The sequence below is a fragment of the Salvelinus alpinus genome, chromosome 35 (assembly GCF_045679555.1).
Source record: "Salvelinus alpinus chromosome 35, SLU_Salpinus.1, whole genome shotgun sequence".
Taxonomy (NCBI): domain Eukaryota; kingdom Metazoa; phylum Chordata; class Actinopteri; order Salmoniformes; family Salmonidae; genus Salvelinus; species Salvelinus alpinus.
In genome coordinates this window covers 24,590,167-24,612,672 of record NC_092120.1, presented here as the reverse complement: position 1 = coordinate 24,612,672, position 22,506 = coordinate 24,590,167, and positions in this window count along the sequence as shown.

Here is a 22,506-nt window from a genome sequence, read left to right as displayed (position 1 = left end):
TTACATAGGTATTCCTCTTGTCCAGATGGGATAGGGCAGTGTGCAGTGTGATGGCGATTGCATCGTCTGTGGACCTGTTGGGGCGGTAAGCAAATTGAAGAGGGTCTAGGGTGACAGGTAAGGTGGAGGTGATATGATCCTTGACTAGTCTCTCAAAGCACTTCATGATGACAGAAGTGAGTGCTATGGGGCGATAGTCATTTAGTTAATTTACCTTTGCATTCTTGGGTACAGGACCAATGGTGGTCAACTTGAAGCATGTGGGGAAAGCAGACTGGGATAGGGAAAGATTGAATATGTCCGTAAACACACCAGACGCATGCTCTGAGGACGCGGCTAGGGATGCCGTCTGGGCCAGCAGCCTTGCGAGGGTTAACACGTTTAAATGTCTTGCTCACGTTGGCCATGGAGAAGGAGAGGGGGGGCCCGTAGTCCTTGGTAGCGGGCCATGTCGGTGGCACTGTATTATCTTCAAAGCGGGCAAAGAAGGTGCTTAGTTTGTCTGGAAGCAAGACGTCAGTGTCCGTTGCGTGGCTGGTTTTCCTTTTGTAGCCCGTGATTGTCTGTAGACCCTGCCACATATGTCTCGTGTCTGAGCCGTTGAATTGCAACCCCTCTTTGTCTCTATACTGACATTTTGCTTGTTAGATTGCCTCGCGGAGGGAATAACTACACTGTTTGTATTTGGCTATATTCCCAGTCACCTTTCCATGGTTAAATGCTGTGGTTTGCGCTTTCAGTTTTGCGCGAATACCGCCATCTGTTTATGGTTTCTAGTTAGAGTAGGTTTTAATAGTCACAGTGGGTACAACATCTCCTATACACTTCCTTATAAACTTACTCACCGAATCAGCGTACACGTCGATATTATCCTCTGAGGCTACCCGGAACATATCCCAGTCCACGCAATCAAAACAATCTTGATGCGTGGATTCCGATTGGTCAGACCAGCATTGAATAGTCCTTAGCACGGGTACTTCCTGTTTGAGTTTCTGCCTATAGGAAGGGGGGAGCAAAATGGAGTCATGGTCAGATTTGCCGAAGGGAGGGCGGGGGAGGACCTTGTATGCATCGCGGAGTAGCAGTAATCCAGTGTTTTTCCAGTACGAGTGCTACAGTCAACATCCTGACAGAATTTATGTAGCCTTGTTCTCAAATTTGCTTCATTAAAATCCCCAGCTACAATATATGGTTTCCAGTTTGCATGAGGTCCAGTGCATTTCCTTGAGGGCCATCGTGGTATCGGCTTCAGGGGGGATATACACGGCTGTGACAATAACCGAAGAGAATTCTCTTGGTAGATAATGCGGTCGTCATTTGATTGTGAGCAATTCCATGTCAGATGAACAAAAGGACTTGAGTTCTTGTATGTTGTTACAATTACACCATGCGTCGTTAATCATGAAACATACACCCCTGCCCTTCTTCTTCCCGGGGAGATGTTTATTCCTGTTAGCACAATGCAAGAATCCAGGTGGCTGAACCGACTCCGACAGCATATCCCGAGAGAGCCATGTTTCATGAAACAGTGTATGTTACAATCCCTGATGTCTCTCTGGAAAGCAACTCTTGCGCTGATTTCGTCAACCTTGCTATCTAGAAACTGGACATTAGCGAGTAATATACTCGGAAGCGGTGGGTGTTGTCCGCGCCTCCGAAGTCTGACCAGAAGACCGCTCCGTCTTCCTCTTCTCCGGTGGCGTTGTTTTGGGTCAGCCTCTCGAATCAGTTCAAATGCCCTGGGTGGTTCGGACAAAGGATCCGCTTCGGGAAAGTCGTATTCCTGGTCGTAGTGCTGGTAAATTGACGTCTCTCTGATATCCAATAGTTATTCCCTGCTGTATGTAATAACACTTAAGATTTTCTGGGCTAATAATGTAAGAAATAATACATAAAACAACAAAATACTGCAAAGTTTCTTAAGGACTAGAAGTGAGCCAGGCCTCTCTGTCGGCGCCATCTTGGGTCAACAACAACACTCTCAGCCTCTTGAGAGTGGCTAGCTGAGACCTTTAGAAACTTGGTTTGGGAGTTTGAGAAAAAAGCTGAATTGGACTATTGAGACCCCTACTTACAGTAGTTGTCATGGTTGGGTATACTATGTAACACAGAGGTTTATACCACAACATCTAATGCACAGCATACTGCCCATCCATGACTCTACTCAAATCATGTAGTGTTGCCCGCATGGTGTCCTGAGTGGATGTTTTTACATTAAGCAGGAAATCATACATCTTTCAATGTCAACATCTACAGTGTACTCAGAAAGTATTCAGACCCCTTGACTTTTTCCACATTTTATTACATTACAGCCTTATTCTAAAATGGACAAAATAAATGTTCTTCCTCATCAATCTACACACAATACCCCATAATGACAAAGCGAAAACAGGTCTTAGAAATTTTTGCAAATTTATATAAAAATAATACATAAAAAAACGTATTTACATAAGTATTCAGACGCTTTGCAATGAGAGGCGAAATTGGCACCATCCGTGGCACCATCCGTGGCACACCTGGCACCATCCGTGAAGCATGGTGGTGGCAGCATCCTGCTGTAGGGATGTTTCTCAGCGGCAGGGAAAGGGAGAGTAGTCAGGATCGAGGGAAAGATGAACAGAGCAAAGTATAGAGAGATCCTTGATGAAAACCTGCTCCAGAGCACTCAGGACCTCAGACCGGGGCAAAGGTTCACCTTCCAACAGGACAATGAACTTAAGCACACCACCAAGACAATGCAGGAGTGGCTTTGGGACAAGTCTCTGAATGCCCTTCATTGGCCCAGCCAGAGCCTGGACTTGAACCCGATTGAACATCTCTGGAGAGACCTGAAAATAGCTGTACATCGACGATCCCCATCTAACCTGACAGTGCATGAGAGGATCTGCAGAGAAGAATGGGAGAAAGTCCCCAAATACAGGTGTGCCAAGCTTGTAGCATAATACTCAAGAAGACTCGAGGCTGTAATTGCCGCCAAAAGGTGCTTCAACAAAGTACTGAGTAAAGTGTCTGAATACATTTACATATTTCAGTTTTATATATTTTATAATTGTGCAAAAAAAACGTGTTTTTGCTTTGTCATTATGGAGTATTGTGTGTAGATTGATGAGGGGAAAAAACTATTTAATACATTTTAAAATAAGGATGAAACATAACAAAATGTGGAAAAAGTCAAGGGGTCTGAATACTTTTCGAATGCACTGCACTTTATATATGCTAAGTAGACTTCAGTGTGTGCCATTTATTTTGTTTTTTCAATTGATACATTGTCCAATTTAGTGGTTCCATTTGCTCCAGCAGCATTTACTAAGAAAACTAAAGTTAGCTCTGCTGCTCAATATATGATATGGTAACCCCTGTAACACATGAGCTCAGAGCAACATACTGAGGGATGGTCCATAGAATAATCTCACTTATGACAATGGAAGGGTTTTGCTATGCCTTTAGCTATGCTATGCTATACATAAATTAGCTACAGTAGAAAGTATGTAGGGCTCCATTGAATCAAGACCTGTAAACAGTTTCTAATAGATCAATAACACATTATTTTTGTTCAGTACGAATGCATGTTTTGATCCAGTTAATCAATTAAATCATTGAGATTTCCTGTGTGAAGTAAAACTAATAGTCAGCCTCATAGTTGGGGCCAACAATATGTTGTTTCTCATATGATTATTCTGAATTCATAGTGACCTGGGTCCCTACATGACACTCCAGAGCTCAGGGGGGACATTCAAGCTTAAATATATCCTTCCTGCTTTAAGGTAGACCCCAGGAGCTTTAAAATGTTATAATTGGCCCAGAGATACAAACTGGGCTGAATTAAATATTCGGTTGAAATTTCCCAGCATTATCATCGGCAGACCTCTGCTCCTTATCTCCCCACACCAGTCTTTTCTATAAATATTTATGCTGTAACTTGTCGATGCAGAAGAATACAATGTCAGGCTGTGTATGAAGGCGAAGTCAAGTGCAGGAGAGCAGAGTATGATTAAATAAAGCGCACTTTATTATAGTTCCAAACCGGGAGCACAACAAAAACAAACGCACTCAAAAAAACGGAACAATAATGTAAAGCGCTTAACAACCACAACATAACATGAAAATAATTACACACAAAACATGATGGGAAACAGAGGGTTAAATACAAGTAGATTGATTGGGGAAATGAAAACCAGGTGTGCAATGAAAACAAGACAAGACAAATGGATATATGAAAAATGGAGCGGCGATGGCTAGAAAGCCGGTGACATCGATCGCCGAACGCCGCCCGAACAAGGAGAGGAGCCGACTTCGGCAGAAGTCGTGACATACAAATCAGAAACCCAGGGACTTTTAAGCCTGGGGGAGGGAGTGTGTCGCACACCATTGAAGTATTGGCTTAATTAAAAGAGAGCAAATAATACGGCATCTGTTTTTCTTCTTGTTCACTCAGCTTTCATGATTTTCATATCAATTCCATTGACATTCCAAGACATGCTGTTTGGGTTGGTTTAATGGGAGCAAAGTTTCATCCTCATTGGACTGCTCTTCATTGAAATAAGATTCGGCGCAACAGTGTTGTTGTGTTTTTACAGAAACAAAAAAAGTGTTTTATTCTAAAAAAAACTTTCTAGTAAAAACGATTTACTGCTTTACATACAGTGAAAACAACACGAAAATGTTTTACAGAGCATTCTTTGACCTCTGTCCTTTTTATTCAGTGTGAGATGACAGGCATTCATGTGATTCAAATGAGGCATTTCAGAACCCTAGGTTGATTTCTAACACCAGATACTGTTGAGCCCACTGTTAATAGTTGCGCATACATGCAGTAGGCCTCTTTCAACAGCCGATTCTTTGTGGGACTCTTCAGTTCCCTCTGCAATGCAAAGCACTGTTATGTTGTTAATTACCATTCTATTTGAAGTGTGCATGTCATTACTCTTTAGTCAAATGTAATGTCTGCTATATTTTGACTCAAAAGCGAAAGCACTTGATGGAACGAATTCTAAATACAACCTTCATGCCACTTAAATTCAAGTGGGGTGCATAGTGGCAGGAGCACGCAGTGTTTTGAACAAGCCATTATATGTTATTCAAGTCTCTATGTAATAGGACTACCTAGATTTTCAAACTCAAGTAATGGTGCCTCTTTACATTACAATAACCCCTCTATATAGTGCATTCAGAAAATATTCAGAACCCTTAACTTTTCCCCCCCAGAATTACGTTACAGCCTTATTCTACAATTGATCAAATACTTTACACATAATACCCCATAATGACAAAGTAAAAACAGGTTTTTAGAAATGTTGAAATATCACATTTACATAAGATTTCCGAGTCTTTACTCTGCACTTTGTTGAAGCACCTTAGACAGCGATTACAGCCTCGATTCTTCTTGGGTATGACACTACAAGCTTGGCACACCTGTATCTGGGGTGTTTCTCCCATTCTTCTCTGCAGATCCTCTCAAGCTCTGTCAGGTTTTATGGGGAGCATCTCTGCACAGCTATTTTCAGGTCTCTCCAGAGATGTTTGATTGGGTTCAAGTCCGGGCTCTGGCTGGGCCACTGAAGGACATTCAGAGACGTGTCCCGAAGTCACTCCTATGTGCTTAAGTTTATTGTCCTGTTGGAAGGTGAACCTTTACCCCAGTCTGAGGTCTCGAGCAGGTTTTCTTCAAGGATCTCTCTGTACATTTCTCCGTTCATCTTTCCCTAAATAAGACTAGTCTCCTAAAACATCACCACAGGATGATGCTGCCACCACCATGCTTCACCGTAGGGATGGTGTCAGGTTTCCTCCAGACGTGGCGCTTGGCATTCAGGCCAAAGAGTTCAATCTTGGTTTCATCAGACCAGAGGATCTTGTTTCTCATGGTCTGAGAGTCCTTTAGGTGCTTTTTGGCAAACTCTAAGTGGGCTGTCATGTGCCTTTTACTGAGGAGTAGGCTGATTGGTGGAGTGTTGCAGAGATGGTTGTCCTTCTGAAAGGTTCGTCTATCCCCATATTATGGGGTATTGTGTGTAGATTGATGAGGGAAAATTTTTATCTAATCAATTTTAGAATAAGGCTGTAATGTAACAAAATGTGGAAAAACAGAAGGGGTCTGAGTACTTTCCGAATGCACTGCATGTACAGATCAGCCATAAGAATGGTTGAAAAACAAAGTTTATCGCCCCGATATTCTCTGATTTTCAGTAGAAATACGTTTATTTCTGAAACACCTTGAGCCTGACCCTAAGCATTGTCTCTCATTCACCTAGTTAGATTCACAGCACATAGGAATGGCCAGTGGACTTCAAAGATGGCTAGGGAGAGGGTTTTGCCAGAGAGTGTGAGGGCCCTGCGGCCCCTGATAGCTGCCAGGGAGCGAGGAGCCACTCTGACAGATGGCTGGGGGAAGTGGGGCATAAGGAGAGGGATGGAGGAATGAAGGGATAGAGAGAATGAGTGCTAAAGATGGATCAAGCCAGAGTAGGGTTTTGAGAAATGTTAAGTGCATGTGTAACTGTCAACATTTTTCTCCAACATGAGTGGTTGAAAGAAATTAACTGGGGAAGAGCACTACACGCTATTGTGATTTATATTTAGGTCCCTTGTTGAGCAAGTATGGAGTTCATCACACTTTGTTGTTTACAACAGGAACCCGGGTCATCCTTATTTGCATGAAATAAAAACTTGACTTGTGTGTCCTAGATTTAATGCCTTTTTCTCTTTTGGCCAGTGTGCTGGGATGCCCAAGCAAAATGGTTTTCCATCACTGGCTTCATTAACCCTGATTATGTAGGCCTTATGTTGTTTGTTAACACAAATGGCAGTGCCATGGAGACATGTTGGAACTACAAATGAGTTGATAATAACTCTATGATCAGCAGGGGATTGGTGCACAGTATTTATTTTTTATTTTTTATTTAACTAGGCAAGTCAGTTAAGAACACATTCTTATTTAAAATGACAGCCTAGGAACAGTGGGTTAACTGCCTTGTTCAGGGGCAGAATGACAGATTTTGACCTTGTCAGCTCAGGGAATCGATCTAGCAACCTTTCGGTTACAAGACCAATGCGCTAACCACTAGGCTACCTGCCACCCGATATAGTAATGCATAGTTTTTAGAGAACCGGCGAGAGCGAAAATGTCAATGAGATAGGGAGGGGGTGTGAAAATACAGCATTTTGACAGTAAAGAGTGTCCAGACCGAATGCTCACAAGATAGTAATGTCAATTTGTATACTAATCTCCCATTCTCATTAAAGTTCTTACATTGATTTGTAGACTATGTTGATGCTAAACTATTCGTTTTAGGTAATCTTTTGGATGCTAAACTTAGAGCTGCTGCGTCATGTTTATTTTTTTTCCTATAGACATTTTGCTATACAGACATTTGTAAAATTGTTTGTTCATAGTTTTGGTAGGAGGACTATTGATCCTTAAACCAGGCTTAATATACAATTAATGAACATTTGTGGAGCGGTCGTTAAGACACAAACAGCTTACAGACAGTAAGCAATTAAGGTCACAGTTATGAAAACTTAGGACACTAAAGAGGCCTTTCTACTGACTGAAAAACACCAAAAGAAAGATGCCAAGGGACCCTGCTCATCTGAGTGAACGTGTTTTAGGCATGCTGCAAGGAGGCATGAGGACTGCAGATGTGGCCAGGGCAAAAGATTGCAACGTCCATACTGTGAGACGCCTAAGACAGCGCTACAGGGAGACAGGACGGACAGCTGATCATCCTCGCAGTGGCAGACCACGTGTAACAACACCTGCACAGGATCGGTACATCCGAAAATCACGCCCCCGAGACAGGTACAGGAACTGCCTGAGTTACACCAGGAATGCACAATCCCTCCATCAGTGCTCAGACTGTCCGCAATAGGCTGAGAGAGGCTGGACTGAGGGCTTGTAGGCCTGTTGTAAGGCAGGTCCTCACCAGACATCACCGGCAACAACGTCGCCTATGGGCACAAACCCACTATCGCTGGACCAGACAGGACTGGCAAAAAGTGCTCTTCACTGACGAGTCGCGGTTTTGTCTCACCAGGAGTGATGGTCGGATTCGCATTTATCGTCGAAGGAATGAGCGTTACACCGAGGCCTGTACTCTGGAGCGGGATCGTTTTGAAGGGGGATCGGTCTGGGGCGGTGTGTCACAACATCATCGGACTGAGCTTGTTGTCATTGCAGGCAATCTCAACGCTGTGCATTACAGGAAAGACATCCTCCTCCTTCATGTGGTACCCTTCCTGCAGGCTCATCCTGTCATGACCCTTCAGCATGACAATGCCACCAGCCACAATGCTCGTTCTGTGTGTGATTTCCTGCAAGACAGGAATGTCAGTGTTCTGCCATGGCCAGCGAAGAGCCAGGATCTCAATCCCATTGAGCACGCCTGGGACCTGTTGGATCGGAGGGTGAGGACTAGGGCCATTCCCCCCAGAAATGTCCGGGAACTTGCAGGTACCTTGATGGAAGAGTGGGGTAACGTCTCACAGCGAGAACTGGCAAATCTGGTGCAGTTCATGAGGAGGAGATGCACTGCAGTACTTAATGCAGCTGGTGGCCACGCCAGATACTGACTGTTACTTTTGATTTTGACCCTCCCTTTGTTCAGGGACACATTATTCAATTTCTGTTAGTCACATGTCTGTGGAGCTTGTTCAGTTTATGTCTCAGTTGTTGATTCTTATGTTCATACAAATATTTACATATTAAGTTTGCTGCAAATTAACACATTTGACCGTGAGAGGATGTTTATTGTTTTGCTGAGTATATGTGTGCTTGAATGTCAGGGTTAGTTTACCTAGTGACATAGCCTGCACAGTGACTATGGATGAATTACCTGTATAGATAAAAACATAATTTAGTAATTTTACATTGATGTGAAAACACTGCTTTTGCACTTAATTTGTGTTGTAATAATGTTGTTTGGAATTGTCACAATAAACACTTGTAGTGGAAGTTAGCTGGCTGCTACAGAAAAATATACATTTGAAGTATAATACAGGTAATGTGCTGCAGAGTGTTTGCTATGTTATGTTTTTCTCTTTTCCAGTCATTTCATGCCTCTTAATGACGGTGTATTAGAGGGGAGGACTTGGATCGTGCTGCTGTAACTGGCATGTGTGAAAGCAAATAGCAGCCTTTAACCACTCCGATAGGCCTATTCACCTTTGCAGTACAGCAGGCCTGTTGTGCACCTGGATTGGAGATGCTTGTTCCAGGAGGTCAAGTGTGCAGCTGCAATCAAGAGGTCTTCTTGAATGACTAATATGTGGTGTACTGCAGTCAGTTTCTGAAGAGGAACCTCCATCATGTAAATCTTACACTTAACTACGGTTTATTACTTTTTCCATAAGTTAGCGGTGTGCATTTAGCGGGGACAGAAAAATACACAATTAGTGTGGGGATGATGAGCATGTATTATTTAGTTGTCTAACTTGAGTGTGAAGAGTTAATCTGGAACATATTGTGTGACACTCTGTGACACTCCTGGCTGACCCCTATTTTGATGATACAATTTCAAAAAGAGATGTAAAAATAAGTGGAGAATTGACATGATTTTAGGGTAGGGTGACCTGGTACAAATCTTTCCAAATTACTTGAAAATGGAGGACATTGTGACCGAATTCTCTGCTCATACTGAGCCAACATAATACAGCATGAGAAAACTCAGCAACAAAGAATGCCCCATATATGATAGATAGTAATAGTTGAAATGATTATACTTTTCTCCAAACCTAAAGGCCAATCTAGTTTCTTTATGCCACCTGTTATTCATTTGTGTGCCATTTCCATGGAATGATGTGGCCATTTCAAGGCTATTAAAATGCTTTTGACATTTTATCACCCTCTGTCCCCCAGCAGCATGCCTTTTCCTGCTCCAGCTCACTGCTGTCTCAGTTGGAGATGCTATTAAATGTTGACATATGCTGCAGTCGACAGGCAGTATAGGTTTAGCTGCTCTTTGAATCCAGCAGGAATCGAGGCAGGTGGCTGGACAGAGACAAATTACTGGCATGCTAGTATCTCAAACAGTAGGGAAAAGCAGTTTGGGTTGGGTTAGAGTGGAGTGGAGGGAGTGAAAGAAAGAAGGTAAAGAGTCCGAGGGAGCAAACGGAGAATGAGAGAGATGAGAGAGATGGAAAAAAGTGAGAAGAAAAAATGTGAAGAGAGAGAGCGAATGAGTGAGAGAGAACAGAAGAGGGAGCAGCCTGGAGATTACCATCTGCCTTTTAAATCGGTCCCTCCGATGCATCAGCAGCATTTGAGGAGAGAAATAAAATGTTTTGTTGAACAGTTCCCCTAAACACCATGGATATCAATCATTACACCCCTGCGGAGACACCTTCCTGACTCCTGTCCTCGTACAGGAGTCAGGAAAACCCCAAATATGGAGCATCAACATTTCCAAATCCCCCATGGAGGCAAAAGGCTCCTACACGAGAAATTATGACATCCTCCTCCTCCTCAACACTGTCCACAGGTGTTTACCCTGTCACTGTATGTACATATCCTGTGGAAGGCAATCTCAAATGACAAAGACTGCTCCCATAAGTAATCTCCTACTAGGCAGCATGACTCTGCATGCTAAGCTAGGCTGTCATTGTTCACTGTCTGTGAGCAAGCATTAGCTTTTCCATTTTAGGCAAAGCAGTGTGTACAGATGCAAGGGCAGCTGTGAGGGGGTTGTTAAACACAGCAGAGACATTCTTGGGTCCTCTGTGTGGGTACGAGGATGTGTGACATACACAGATGGTGCACAATACTCAGCTTCCCGCAACACATCTGTTATCAACCTGAGTTGGTCACCCACGTCACTCTGACGTCAAATTAAAAGACTGTCTGGGGAGCACATAAATCTGTAAACAGATGTTATCCCCTTAAACACAATTGGTAACCTTTCTATTAATCGTTTAGACATTGTTTTAGCCCAAATAATTACACATCTGATACTTAGAAAACAAAGCTAGATAATCTTTGCTTTATGACATTGGCAGATTAAAAATCTAAACAAATTTGACCTTTCTGTTATTAGCTGTGGAGGCAGAGCCAATTGAAGTTATGGCCGACCTTTTCTCATGCTTTGAATCCTGTTTATGGCAATGTCACTGACAACTCCTAACTTTTATTACTGATGTCATTTAAATGTCTGTGGGACTTTAAAATGCATCGCAAACCAATGGGCTAATAGATGTCAATAGTAGGTCAAACTTTATTTAGATAATCCCAAGGAGATGGATTGTAGATGTCCATAACTGTCCACATTTCAACTATCTACTAACCCTAACCATAGCCATAACCGTAACCCTAACTGTTATCCTAAACTTAACTGTTACCCTATCCCTAACCCTGACCTTAATCCTTATTCTAAACCTAACCCTAACATTAGCAAGCAGTAGCTTATCAACAGATTGTTTGGATAGTCCCATATACATACTAAGTTTGACCGTTACCTAGACATTGGCATTTTGAACAGTCAATGATGACTTTATACAGAGAGTGATGATACAAATCTCTCAATTTGTTTCACAGACATTCAACTCCTCCAGCTTTAACTTTTTAACAACTGCATACAGTATCCAATGACATGCCCATTTTGAGGTAGCTTTTTTACATAATCATATTCACCTACACCTGGCTGTAAATTGGAATAGAACAATAGACACTTTCAATAATTAGACACTCTAGAGCCAAACTGTTACAGACCCATATCTACCCTGCCCTCCCTTTCTTAAAGTCTTCGGAAGCCAAGTTAACAAACAGATAACCGACCACTTAGAATCCCACCGTACCTTCTCCGCTATGCAATCTGGTTTCTGAGCTGGTCATGGGTGCACCTCAGCCACGCTCAAGGTCCTAAACGATATCATAACTGCCATCGATATAAGACAGTACTGTGCAGCTTTCTTCATCGACCTGGCAAAGGCTTTCGACTCTGTCAATCACCAGAATTATTATCGACAGACTCAATAGCATTGGTTTCTAAAATGACTGCCTCGTCTGGTTCACCAGATAGAGTTCAGTGTGTCAAATTGGAGGGCCTGTTGTCCAGACCTCTGGCAGTCTCTTTGGGGGTGCCACAGGGTTCAATTCTCGGGCCGACTCTTTTCTCTGTATTTAATCAATGATGTCGCTCTTGCTTCTGGTGATTCTCTGATCCACCTCTACGCAGACGACACCATTCTGTATACTTCTGGCCCTTCTTTGGACACTGTGTAACTCTGTGTTGTTGTTTTTGTCAAACTGCTTTGCTTTATCTTGGCCAGGTCACAGTTGTAAATGAGAACTTGTTCTCAACTCACCTACCTGGTTAAATCAAATCAAATCAAATGTATTTATATAGCCCTTCTTACATCAGCTGATATCTCAAAGTGCTGCACAGAAACCCAGCCTAAAACCTCAAACAGCAAGCAATGCAGGTGTAGAAGCACGATGGCTAGGAAAAACTCCCTAGAAAGGCCAAAACCTAGGAAGAAACCTAGAGAGGAACTAGGCTATGAGGGGTGGCCAGTCCTCTTCTGGCTGTGCCGGGTGGAGATTATAACAGAACATGGCCAAGATGTTCAAATGTTCATAAATGACCAGCATGGTCAAATAATAATCACAGTAGTTGTCGAGGGTGCAACAAGTCAGCACCTCAGGAGTAAATGTCAGTTGGCTTTTCATAGCCGATCATTAAGAGTATCTCTACCGCTCCTGCTGTCTCTAGAGAGTTGAAAACAGCAGGTCTGGGACAGGTAGCACGTCCGGTGAACAGGTCAGCGTTCCATAACCGCAGGCAGAACAGTTAAAACTGGAGCAGCAGCACAGCCAGGTGGACTGGGGACAGCAAGGAGTCATCAAGCCAGGTACATACTGTACTTAAATTCACATCTACAGAAAACAGTTTTCAACCAGCGATTGAGTTGTGAGACTCTGCTGTAGAGCTCATCACTCCCCCTAACTGGGAGGGGGGCCAGAGACAATTACTCGATGCCGACACATCTTTCTAAATAAAGGTGAAATAAAAATAAATAAATAGCCTATCTCGCTAGCTATGTTTTTGTTTGTTGATAAACAGTATGTCCGTTCGAGTAAACTAGGCCTTTCTATTGCTGTTATGTTGTGTTATGATTTCGTAGATTTTTCCTTTAAATATCACTTGAACATGAAGTGACATTGGATTGGACTGAACTAACTAGCTAGCTAACGATAGCAGCAGCTACCGTGGGGTGTGCGAGAATGGGCGGTTTCGATTATGCTGAGTGTCATTATTGTAACTTTTATAATGTTTGCACCTGTCAGATTTCAATCATTCAGGAGACGGAATGATGCTGGAGTCCAAAAGCGGCAAAACGGGAAAGCCGGATGATAAATATGAGGGTTTGCCTGATCGCTGACCCTACCATCCAGCTGCTGAACAGGATAGGTAAATTTGCCCTATATCAATGCAGTACATCAGGACGCACACATTGCAGTTTTTATTTTTTTAAACATTTTAATTGAACTTTTATTTTAACTAGGCAAGTCAGTTAAGAACAAATTCTTATTTACAATGACGGCCTACCCCGACCAAACCCGAACGATACTGGACCAATTGTGCACTGTCCTATGGGACTCCCAATCACGGCCGGATGTGATACAGCCTGGATTCAAACCAGGGACTGTAGTGATGCCTCTTGCACTGAGATGCAGTGCCTTAGACCGCTGCGCCATTTGGGAGCAGTGCACAGTGCTTGCTTTGTAAGTAAGCTAGGTGTGAATCTATCTTGTGATTAAACATAGACTTATTGAAGGTTATTTTACTGATTTAAAGATCATGGACTGTTTCCCTGTGCACATTAGGATGTTTTTATTAGATTTAAATAATTTTTCCATATCTCAGAAACTTTAGAGTATCCTGTGAGGCAAATCAAAGTCCCCCATGGTCAGGAAGAGAGCAGCTTCTTGAAGGTTTTGGGGGAAACACCGGGAGGGAGCAGATTAGGAGATTCTGGCTCTCTGAATCCATTCAGGTAAGTCATTCATTCACTTGTTGATAAGCTCAGTACTTTAAATGTACATTTCAGGCTGAATTACAATTGTTAATGTTGGTCTTTTGTTATATAGATGATGTTTGATTTTGTGGGGGAGGATGATGCCTCGAGTGAGGTTTTTACCCTCCAGGCAGCAGCGGGCTTCGCAACCCTGAAGAGCACGATTAACGGGTGATTGGAGGAGCATGACATTCGGGGGACCACAATGTATGTGTAGGTGAGTAGCATGACACTACCTAATAATAATATATTTGATGTTTGTATCTGACTACAGTTGAGCTACTTGATAGTTATAACCAGGGTTGGGGAGTAACATGTAATCCGTTACATGTAAGGGATTACAAAAACAGTAACTGTAATCAGTTACGTTACCAGCGAAAATATTGTAATCAGATTACAGATACTTTTGAAAAACTAGATGATTACTTGGATTACTTTTAAATTCAGAAAGGATGTTTGCAAAAAAATATCTTTGACTCTTCTCTGTTTTCTCAATGACATTCAAATGTGTTTGATGGATCGCTGGAAAAAAGACTTATAGGCTTTTGTAGGCTACTGTCCAAACTATGTCTTCCAATGGTGCGACTGCTGTCGGCATCCAAAGATTATCCAACTTGAATAAACGCTTGGCGGTAAGGATTACAGCAGTGGTGGAGTCTACGGCGATATGGATATCACTTATTATTGATATCTACATAGCGCATTGATGTGAATCACACTGCTACTCTCTCAATTAGCTATTTGCGCCTTACGGATTGTGGTTGTTGTGGATGGCTGTTCACAAATCTAAATGTGTATTTGAACCCAAAAATGGTTGAATTCAAGAAGTTTAAGCTGCCTATCAATCATTGTTTTTGAAACCAGTGGACAGCCAGTGAAAAATGCGCTCTTGCAACAGCTGCATAGTGTGGATCCCAGCCTATGGAATAAAAGTGGGGCTTTTAATGCTCAAATCTAATTCATGCAGATTTTTTTTTAAATAAAAAAATCCATAGGCCTAATGAACACATGCTCAAACTCGCACACATTTGATAGACTTAATGAGGTAATTTTTTGACTTATAAATTATATATATTAATATATAGATATAATTTAATCGTATTTTTATATGTAGTAAAAGCAAGGGGTTAGAAGAAGCATACATAACCAACCCATAAAGTCAAATTTAACATCCACATTGATTAATGTGCACTGTCCCTTTAAAAATATAATAAACTCAAACATATAAGGCCAGCTATGTAAACTTTAACATTGATTTATCCTGCAATACGGTAGATGTTGTTCAATTGGTAACATACATTTTTGTCTCCTTCTAATGCCTCTTAAGGGGAAAGTAATCTAAAAGTAACGGAATGTAATCAGATTACGTTACTAAGTTTGGGTAATCAAAAAGTAACATTACTGATGCCAATTTTGGACAGGTAACTAGTAACTAACGGATTACATTTAGAAAGTAACCTACCCAACCCTGGTTATAACCTTTGTGTGTGGTTGTTTCTGTCCATTTACAGGCAATCCTATTGCCTCATCTCTCACCTGCCCCCTCTCAACACCTCTCACCTGTGCTCAGTTCTTACCTCTCACCTGTCGTCTAACCTGTCCCATCTCCTCACCTCTCGCCAGCCTCCTCTCCAATCACCTCCTTCATCACCAAACTTTCCTTCTTATCACCCCTCACCCTTAACGTCCTCACTCTTTTCTTCCTTTCACCCCTCACCTCTTACTCACTTTCTCCTTCACCCTCACCTTCACCTCCCTTGTCTCCATCATCAGTTCCACAGACTAAGTGAGTTTTTTTTAAGAGCAAAATTTAGTATTTAAAATCTCAATGTCAGAGTTGTCTCCCTTAGGATCAGGACAACTGCCCCATCGCCAACATGATAAATGTCCACAGGGGCAACGTCCTAAACAGTAGCCTCCACAGGGGCTACAATGGACGTTACCTTTGTGGACGTTGAGTCCAAGCTGGAGGGGGCAGTTGACCAAGGGGGTCCCTCCAGGGAGTATTACAGGTTCCTCATGAAGAACATCAGGGACTCGGCCATCTTCGAGAGTGTGGAAGGAGTGAAACGGCTATCCCTTGATGTCCATGGTAAGCCTTCTCTTTTCTTTTTATTAAGGTCTGATTTTCATGTAAAATACAGAATGTAAGCAAAAACAATTAGCATCATGAGGGCCTGTATGGAACCCTTGGGAAAATGGTCAGTGTGTGTGTGGTCCATGGATGGGTTGGGCCACACTTCTTCTCTGAGTGACTCTTTGCAGCAGTGTGTGGGAAGCCTGCTCCTCCACTCAGTCTGGAGGAGGTGAGCCACACTACGCCGGAAGCAAATTTGGAAAATGTAAGTTTTATGTCCTCCCTAACAGCAAAAGGAAATAATAGATAATGCTTTTTTCCATGTATGGTTTCTTTTGCTGTGTTTAAAATTCTCGATTGCCTGTTATGCATTTTTTGAAATTCTACTTCAAAAAAGCAGAGGACCTGACAGAGGTAAAGAACAAATTGGAGGAATAGGTAGACTGGCTGAGCCTACTGGGGCTGAAAACAATTGTTATCAAGACAATGGAGGACAGGGATGGTGTGGTTGAAATGGTGGCTCAACAATTTGTACAAGGGAGCATACCGATGGCCTTGGAGCAGTAAGTCAACTCTGTTATAAATCTGTGAAGTACTTGTCGTCACCTCCTCTAATAAGTATTTTTAATCGGTGTGCCCCCCTAAATCAATACACATCACTATATTGTCCTTAACACTTATTTTAAATATACATACTGTCTCTAAATCATAACAGGTTCAAATATGGTCTCAAATCTCTTGGGCTGCTGTAGGCATTGGGAACCACTCGGACAGCTTCTGAGCACTTTTTGTGGACTCCGTAAAGCTTCCCACTGCCAGGGACCCGAGGGACCTGTTTAAAGTAACCTATTCCATATCTGGCGGCAACCGGCGGTGGTTGGAGAACGATGCCATCTGCCACTGGTTCAACTGGCTGGCCGATAGTAGTTAAATTGTTCAAGTTTATCACTAACTGCGTATTATTCCATTTGTGATTTAAATGTGTATTTTAAATGTTTTACTGTGTACTCTTCAGATGGAGAATGTCCACCTCTAACAGTGGCGATGGTGTTGGCATTTGCTACTGGGGCAACAGTGGTGACACCCCGACCATCAAATTCCTCCACACAGCACAAGGGAGTCTTGCTGGGCAGCAGAAGAAAAAGTACCCAGAGGCAAACACATGTGCTGTGACACTAAGGCTCCCTCTTCATAGCACCTACAATGCCTTTAGGGATTACATGGTCTTCGGTATTGTGAATTCCCCACAATTCGGTGTTGCATAAACACACCTTAGTGGAGAGTGACACAACAGTTAGAACATTAGAGGGTGAACGACTTGTATTCACAAGTCTGTGGGACTTGTTCTGCCTTCCTTCTCCCACCGTTTCATATATGCACTAGCTATGTACTGAAGAGTTGTACATTTCCGCCCCTGTTCTTTGAATGTCTTAATGTACCTCTTTTCTGCCCACTTGTCAGACTAATGGAGACAAGTGAGCAGATATATTTTGCAGCTTAATTCATTGTTTTTCAAAAAACATTTAAGCATTTATCTATTTACCGTCTATGTATTGTTAGTACAATGCATTTAGAAAGTATTCAGACCGCTCTTATTTTTCCACATTTTATTACGTTACAGCCTTATTCTAAAATAGTTTTTTTTAAATTCCCTCATCAATCTACACACAATACCCTATATTGACGAAGCAAAAACTGGTTTGTGGACATTTTTGCAAATGTAAACATAAAAAACAGAAATACCTAGTTTACATAAGTATTCAGACCTTTTACTCAGTACTTTGTTGAAGCTCTTTTGGCAGCGATTACAGCCTCAAGTCCTTTTGGGTATGACACTACATTTTTATTTATTTCATACATTTTAGAATAAGGCTGTAACATAACAAAATGTGGATAAAGTCAAGGGGTCTGAATACTTTCTGAATGCACTGTATGTCCGTATTGGCTGTTAATGTTCACGTAATGATCATTAATATTAATTATACAGTCCATATTGTTTGTCTTGGTGTTTTATGGTTACATTTTTCAGAAACATTTTACTGTCACTTCACTAATAACCAAAATCATTTGCTGATATTGACTGAAGTACTGCTGCCATATTGCAGCCAACTCATCCAAATCTGATAATTTGATGTCCTCCATTTAAGAACAAATTAACTTAAACCATTATCATTTAATTAGAACTACATGCAATGATGAAACTTCCCATCCATTGCATTAAGTGACAGCTCCACTTCTGGGAACTGCACCTTTGTAATGACTTATCCAATTCCAAATGCATTAATCTAAGAACTAGATCAATTAGTCCAAGGCTCTCTAACCCTGTTCCCGGAGAGCTACCCTCCTGTAGGTTTTCAATCCAACCTCAGTTGTAACTAACCTGAATAATTTATTAACCAAGTAATTATTCAAATCAGGTGTGCTGGATTAGGGTTGGAATGAAAACCTACAAACTCTACAGGAACAGGGTTGGAGAGCCCTGCACTAGTCTTCAACCACATTATTCAAACTGTCACAATGTGTCAACAATGTTATGTTGCTAACTATAATAGGCTGCTGTTAATCACAATTATATACAATTAAAATGTAACTGGGGCCGCACCACCGGTCCAGTAGAATCCCTATCTTCATCATTTGTATATTTTTTTTAACTGTAGGGCATTCCACACAATTATTTATTTTAACAATTTATAAAAGTCCCAATTGGCCATTACAAAAGCTACTGTTTTGTTTTAATATTGTCCATTCAGAATGTTCTGCTGCCCTCCCACGGCATGCGCACTCTGAAGGCTCCAATCCAGTGCTTGCAGTAGGCCTCTCCTGGGTCGTGTTGTACTGAAGTGGAAGACAAATAGTATCAGCAGATGGGGCTCTTTTGCTAAAGCGCCATAGAGCAAAATGCAATAAACCTCAACCATAGGCCGTATATGTTAAAAGTACCTGACTCTCTCCAAATATGACCAAACAAAATCGTAAAGGAATGGAGAAGCACTTAACTATGGTCCCCATCCGTTTAGAATAGAAGGTGTCCGTCGTACCTTTCTAGAGACCGAATCATACAGTGTGTGAAATACGGGGGAGGGTGAAAGGGGTTTCCAAAAGCAGGATATGGTAATGGCAAAGAAAAAACTATAATGAATAATAGTAGATAAATCCACTACTCAACAGGGAAATTAACAAAGCATGATAATGTCATTCAAAATCAAAGGTCAATTGAGAGGCGGGGTATATGTTGAATGGAGAAGTATAAAATGAATTGATTCAACAGAACGAGTGGCGCTGAAGATATAGCGTCCAATCCCTCGTTCCAATAGGGGAGTATCAGGGGTGTAGTAAGTCAGGTCGGAGTAGGAACGAGTGGTGCTGAAGATATAACTCCCATAACCCTCTGTAGAATATCAACTCCCAGGCTGCCTCTGGGGCCTTCAAATGGATGTATTGTCCGCAACAGTTCCATCTGTGTGTTGCTGATGGTGAACTGGATTTCTGGCACAATCACCCCTTCCGACCAATAAAGAGCTGCAGTGATAGTGGTTGGAGGAGCTAAAGTGGTGGTTGTAGGAGCTGAGGTGGTGGTGGCTTAAGAAGGGATGGTGGTTGAAGCTGGAGCGAACAAATCCCTTATTGCTGTCAGATCGGCCCTCTGCATTGCCACGGAACCTGAGACGAACAACTGCAGAGGTGACTGGTGATTCCACTGACTGGCGAACACAGCAAGATCTCTGTTCACCCGTGGCAGGAACACAAAGTGCAGTGCCACGGGGGAACAGAGTGCAGTGCCTCCATCTCCAAGAAGGTGAACAGGTCATGGTAAACGTTGGAGACTCCATGCCAGAAGTCCCCACACAGCCGCTTTATCGTCTGGTTGTGAGTGCTCCTTCCCATGCGGACACTTCCCCTCTCACCACCCCTGACCTGCTCCATGAAGGCACAGGTATGGTTGTTTTCACCACCCGGTCACATCTCACCCGGGATGGTACTCCGTATACTGATGTACTGGCCTGTCTCCTGGTAGCGCCTCCATGCTCTGGACACTACGCTGACAGACACAGCAAACCTTCTTGCCACAGCTCGCATTGATGTGCCATCCTGGATGAGCTGCACTACCTGAGCCACTTGTGTGGGTTGTAGACTCCGTCTCATGCTACCACTAGAGTGAGAGCACCGCCAGCATTCAAAAGTGACCAAAACATCAGCCAGGAAGCATAGGAACTGAGAAGTGGTCTGTGGTCACCACCTGCAGAATCACTCCTTTATTGGGGGTGTCTTGTTAATTGCCTATAATGTCCACCTTTTGTCTATTCCATTTGCACAACAGCATGTGAAATTTATTGTCAATCAGTGTTGCTTCCTAAGTGGACAGTTTGATTTCACAGAAGTGTGATTGACTTGGAGTTACATTGTGTTGTTTAAGTGTTCCCTTTATTTTTTTGAGCAGTGTATTTTCCTCTATTTCTGATAGAAATAGAGGAAAATATTTGTAACTGTGCTATTTCACAAACTTTCTGAACCTATATACATTTTACAGACCCCGTATGTTTTACATTGGTTATCTTGTTTTTACCCTTCAGCTCCATTCAACCCCTCCCATCTATCCCTCAACATCATCCATTTTGGATTTATATTTGCCATATATTTTTCAACTATGCTGTGATGCTTCACAAAAGTACTGAACCTTTCTATTCTCATAGCTTCTACAGATTGTAAATAAAAAATAAAATTTTAGCTAAAATAATAATTATATTATTGATTGATTGACTATGGCTTTTCAAATCACACAGTATTGCTATCTGCAGCGTTAGTTCTAGGCAAATGTTGCAATTCTACAGCCATTCCTGGACTGTGACCAAAAACGAGCTACATATGGACAATACCAAAATAAATGATCTCATGACTCTGCCTCCTCACAGAAAAATCTGCAGAGCTGGGAAGATTGTATCCCCCATATATATAACATTCTGATGGTTGCAAGAATTTTGTATAATAATTTAAATAGAAAAATTAATTTTTGAAACCGGCGTTGTTTTGCGTATCAATTCATAAACCATGTGCCATGGAATGGGTACATCAAATCTCTTCCCAACTATTTTGCAATTTATATGGCACAGCTGTCAGTTTTTTGGTCCTGAAATGAAATTGGTATATGTTTTTATTTATCACACTTTTCTTTAACCATTTATGTTCTTTAATACAGGGCTGACATGCAAGTTCCTTACTTTTTTCCCCTTCTACTTGCCTCTTCCATTTTTGTGGTAATACTGCAATTAATTGGTTGTAATTTTGGGTAGAGCAGACATTTCCATATGTCTGTGTTAGCTGCATGTGTGACATAACTCCACCAGTCTTATTTATAATATCATTCACTAAAATTATACCTTTTTAAATTTCTTAGAAAAATACGTAAAAAAAAAAAAAAATAGTATTTGAGTTTAACCACAATGTTTGTTGTATTATTTGTTCTGTCTTTTCAGGTGGATTAAACTGAAATTGCAACCAACTTTCTAAGGCTTGTTTAAAAAATAACGATATTTTGGAGATGATTTCCTTTTCAAACAACCAAAAGTGAGCAGGTGTAATCTGAATAAAGGGAAAAAGGCCCTTCTTGAACATAGGATGAGACATTCCTACCAATTTACTAGAGAACCAGTTTGGATTTAAGTATAACTTTTGTATAACTGATGCCTTTAGTGAGAGGTCTAAGGCTTTAATATTTAATCATTTCTGCCTTTCGAATTCATTTTCGCTATATAAATAGGCCCTTTTAATTTTGTCTGGCTTGCCGTTCCAAATAAAATGTAATATTTTTTGTTCATATAATTTAAAAAGCAGGTGTAGGCACTAACCTTTTCAAAATCAGCTATGAAAACCAAGCCTGGTGTCCCCGATATTTCATAGTATTCTATTGTGTCCAGTACTTGTCTTATATTATCTCCAATGTATCGTCCATGTAAAAAACCTGTCTGATTAGGATGAATAATATCTGACAATACTTTTTAAATTCTATGCGCCAAGCATTTTGCAAAGAGTTTTGCATCACAACATTTACATTTACATTTACATTTAAGTCATTTAGCAGACGCTCTTATCCAGAGCGACTTACAAGTTGGTGCATTCACCTTATGATGTCCAGTGGAACAACCACTTTACAATAGTGCATCTAACTCTAAGGGGGGGGGGGGGGGGTTAGAAGGATTACTTTATCCTATCCTAGGTATTCCTTAAAGAGGTGGGGTTTCAGGTGTCTCCGGAAGGTGGTGATTGATTCCGCTGACCTGGCGTCGTGGGGGAGTTTGTTCCACCATTGGGGTGCCAGAGCAGCGAACAGTTTTGACTGGGCTGAGCGGGAGCTGTACTTCCTCAGAGGTAGGGAGGCGAGCAGGCCAGAGGTGGATGAACGCAGTGCCCTTGTTTGGGTGTAGGGC